A 5,053-nucleotide genomic window follows, 5' to 3' on the forward strand; every position below is an offset into this window, starting at 1 on the left:
CCCACAACTTTCAGGAAGGTTTTCCTGTACTTAGAATTTTGGTTGTAAATAGAGGTAGGACTTGATTTCGGAAAAAAAAAAATCTCAACTACATTCTGAACTAATTCTCTGCTGCATTGTATCATGACGTCTGTGCAGTCTCAGTTGGTCTCCTTCATCATGGATGTTTTGGTTACGACGTCATGTTGTACCGTGTTGCGCACCTGGAATTAGGGTAGTGAAAGATGCTGCTTAAGAAATCTTCAGTCACCATCGAGGACTTCTCTTCATGCACAGGCAGATCTACCTGTGGTGTGCCACAGGGTTCCATTTCTGAAACTGCATGCTACCTTCTTATTTTAAAAAACTAAAAACAGGTTGATCACACTTATTTTTTGCTTTCTTTTTTCAATTTCTTGCCTACATGATAAAGTCACAAGAAATTCGAAATGGTACAACCCAAAATATATTCTAGGAAAAACAAAGACATGTAAATATTTAACTGGTTTACCAATTAAATAAAAATATTTTTCTTGGTAGGAAGTACTGTGGTCGAAAAAAGTACATGCATTCTGCTGTGTGCTAAGAGTATGACTAATAGTAGTGATTTATTTATTTCGCACATTTTCTGTTGAAAACTGACCAACTGAAACTGTCACGAATTTAGACTAAAATATGTAGTTTGTATTTGTTTGTGCCTCTACAATGCAGCCACACTTCATAATCATATATGAGATTCTGCCATTGTAAATCAGATTGAATAGAATTTTGTCACATATTTATATTCAACGTAAGTGACAATCTCGACAAAAACATTAATAGTAATGGGTATTTTGTATTTGAGGTTTCTGCTCACCAGTTAAACATGCACCCACCATTGAAGTCCAATGATGCAGTGCAACAGCTGAAGCTCTTGTTTGTGTTTGTCACTTCTGAACTAAAACGTATCATTCGCTAGGTTTATTACCGCTGCCATGGAGGTCATGTGACCCTTGGTGTTAATCGATATGCGTCGGCATAACCACTCAAGAACTAATGAACAGGGTTGACTGATATTTTCAGGGATACTCTGGGTTTCAGTTACTCTCGGTGCTGCGGAAGGAGCCCTCGCTCACACCTGCTGACATCATGAGCGGTTTGGTTGAGGTCTGCGCTCGCTCTGCTGCTTTTCTCATCAGCTTTGTATTTCTATTGTGAAGGTTGCTGCTGATATTCTTTCACATTAGAAAGCATTGTGAGAGGCAAAGGTCTTTTTTTAACCAAAAATTTTAACCAAAGTTTTATTCCGTAGGTGTGTGGCAAGAATGAAATGTTATCCTTAATATCTTTATGAACAAAAGTATCGACCAGCTACGCTGCCTTTCATTCCAACACCACAGTCAAGGGCATGCGGGAAAGATTTGGTCATGAAAAGGTGAGTGAATGCTGCGGTGCCGTCGCAATGTTGGGAGTTTTATTCCTTCCAAATGTGTCGGAGTGAAACTGCACTTGAAATTGTCCCAATCGCGCCCTTGGCGTCCGCCAGAGCGGTGTTTGTTTAAGGCTCGGCGCCGGCTCCCGCTGGCGCTGGCCTTTCTTTGGGGACAGAAATCAGCGGAGGAAATGTCACCTTCATCAGGCAAATAAGCATCTTCAATGGGAATGAAGTTTAATGGGGACGGTAACGGGAATAAGTACAAATGGAGAATTGTCTCAGCGAGTCATTTTGCATGCTTTAATTAGCGGTGTAATTAGCCCGCTTCTACGGTGTAATTGAAGCCGACTGCTTTTATCACTAATACGCATAAGAGCTCGTCGGGTCGATTAAACAATGCGGTCGGAATCCCGTCGAATCATTCGAGCCAAAGCTCTGAGGAAGATTATCAATAAAATATGCATATGAGTTCATCAGGAAGCCGAGTCGTAAAGGTGCTTCAGCTCATTTGCCTTTAATGAACGAACGCGTGGTAAACACTGCCACTGTCGTGGATCAGTCAACACCATAATGGAGGAGATGGGAAAAGACAAACGGATTGTCCTCAGTACGTGTCCCGTATTTGCGTGTCCTCACCCTCCACCTTCACACCTGGTGTTTGGGCCTAACATTGTTCGGCTTCTCCTGCCACGCTACTCTGTCTGCGCACCAGTTTCATAACCTCCATTACTTTTTAAAATCAATTTTCTCCTCAAGGGGAGTGTTCATCAAATATTGAATTTCTTTAAACTTCTTTATGAATACTGTCGACCTCCGTCTCTCTTGGTTAATGTTGGTCCACCTCCACAGAGCTGTGTAACCTTGAGTCCAAACATTTAGCCGCAGACTTGCCTTGGTTTTTTATCTGATATACTCATCACGATTTATATATTGTGTTCTACTTGGTGTGACATCAGAGATGGGGACTCGATTATGAGACTTTGGAATTGAGTCAATACCCGTAAACTCGCCACTTGACTCAGACTCACAATTTGGGACTCGTGCACAATGTTCAGTTTTGTATGTATCTGTTCTGCTCTAGAATTTTGGTTGTAAATAGAGGTAGGAACAAAACAAAAAAACATTCTTAGCTTCAGGGTTTATATAGAATTAATCGTGTTTTAGTATTTGACTCCGGAAACATTACAGTTACGACAGTTATTACAGTTAGAATCTGCACCCGTAAGTGTAAGTCAATTGGTCTCTTTCATCCTGGATGGTTTGCTTATGACGCCATGTTGTATCATGTTGCGCACCTGGAAGAAGGGCAGTGAAAGATGCTGCTCAAGAAAGAAACTTTACACGTCATTACGCTCCTGGGTGGGAATCAAAGACTCTTAGCTGGTTCCGGTCATATCTCTCTGACAGGACATCTTCAGTCACCATCGGGGACTTCTCTTCATACAAAGGCAGATTTACCTGTGGTGTGCCACAGGGTTCCATTTTAGGCCCCAGTCTATTTCCAAACTACATGTCACCTTATTATTATTAGCTCACCATGAACTTGCCACTTGACTGGGACTTGCGATTGTATCCATTCTGCTCTGCAGCCCACATGAGCCCACGGGCACCTGACAATAACCCGAGTGACTGCAAACGCCTGCCACAGTACCCTTCGCCATGTTGAGTTTGGTGACTTGGGGCGAATAACAGACTGTCCGATCGAACCACGCCTAATTTTATCAGACACCTCAAAGGCATTCCAGTGAGTCACGTAACGGTAGCATTACAACCTGGGAACTTCCTCAACACGGAGAGGGAGTCACTCGAAGTCGTGCATGTTCTGTGTGAGTCTAAACTGGCGTCCTGATTTCTTGTATAAAGTTGCCCAACCTCTGTCTGCAGCGTTCAAAAGATCCTTGCTTCTATATCCAGCAAAAAAAAAAAAACCTTCTTGGTCATGACTGCTGACTATGAAGGAGAACCAAAACTATAGCGTATGGAATTGGAGAGCGTGTGTAAAAAGCCTTCACAGCCCTCCAGCCTGAACATTACAATGCATCTCTCTGGGTGGGACCTTTCAATCTCAGGCTAAATTTTAACCATTGAGCCTTATACCCAAAATGTAGGTTTTACTTCCCAAGATTATTTCAAACATAAATGTTGCTTAAGCTAAAATAGAACAATAAAAAGTACAAATCTTACCGTGGGATCAGTCTGGAACTGCCATTGTCAGTCACCATATCCAACTGCTGACAGCTGATTCACAGTCACTGTTCAGTCTGTTCCAGCTTTCTCTCCAAAAGTTGTTGCTTTACAACAGTATCGGCCGACTGCAGAGCCGTGCTGATTTGGCAGCTGATGTTTTTGGGGGAGTCACCATGTTGGGGGCGATTGACAGGTAAACTAAGCGACAGTCACCCCACTGCTGAAGATCCTGGACAACTGAAGAAAATGGTAAGAAAACGGTGTTTTTCGCTGACAATTGATCCACGTACAAGAGAACACATCTCACTTGAATCGCTCATGAACTACCAAGTAGTCAAAATGCTGCACAATACGTCTCACCGACTTGAACTCAAATGTTAGAATATATCACTTTTTTAAGGAACCTACACAGTTTTATATAAACCAAAGATGACTATTCAGCATAAACATTCAGTGCCTGAATTGCAGAATGTCACAGCAGGCGACCGAAGAATATTTTGTTTCACTACTTCTGAGGTTTCTTTCTCTCTCTAGCAGGAACTGAGGTAGCTTTTTGGCTTTTCAGGTCATTGTCGCAAAGGAACCAATTCATATTGATTTCCTAAAATACCGCGTCCTTCCCAGTTTGCCTCTGCATCCTAAACCCATTTTGAGGAGCGCTTGTGTGGTTTTGGAGATGTCTCCACCACAGTGTTCACATTCATGCCACAGTCACACCAGTGGTGTTAAGCTATGTCTGTCGCCACAGCTGCCCTGCGGCAGACTGACCAAGCGGGATTCGAACCGCCCTCTCAACCACCTGAGCCACGGTCTCTCAATTACATACTGTAAGCAAGGTACTACTACCAAAGCAAAGCCACATAATTATATGAATTTATTCTCAATAGATTAAGACAAATATGGAGCATAATTCAAGACCTGTGTTTGGGGACATGTCAAGTTTCACATGTTCAGGTCTGTATGGTTTTTGCAGAGACATTTGCCGGCTGCTGGTTTCTTCCTGTTCCTGGTAAAACAAACAATGGTTCGTGAAGACAAAAGCATTTTTTTTACTGACACCATTAAAACTTTGCATAAAGGCAAAAAATACTTGGTGGGGAAAACAGGACTATTTAATACGTAGGTTGCCAGTGAATCTTCTCAGAGCTTGTTTTAGTTGAAAACGTTCTATGCTACTGTGCATTTCATGCCTTTTTGTCTACAGCTGATACATAGGTGACCAAAACCAATGATGTGACACCAATATCTTGGTGGCATTTCATTCTATTAACAACCATATATTAACCAAAGGATATATGATATATTCATGGGGTTTTAAGCAGAAGACTTGAGAGTATGTGAACTTACGTTATCCCAGACGTGTCGCCAATGTGCGCATCCCCGCGGATGCCAGGTGAGCAACCACTCACATATCAGAGGTAACATGAGGCCTGTGTAGTGATGGGTAGACGCTTCATGACACAATATTGAAGG

This window comes from Synchiropus splendidus, chromosome 2, assembly GCF_027744825.2.
Source record: "Synchiropus splendidus isolate RoL2022-P1 chromosome 2, RoL_Sspl_1.0, whole genome shotgun sequence".
Classification (NCBI taxonomy): Eukaryota; Metazoa; Chordata; class Actinopteri; order Syngnathiformes; family Callionymidae; genus Synchiropus; species Synchiropus splendidus.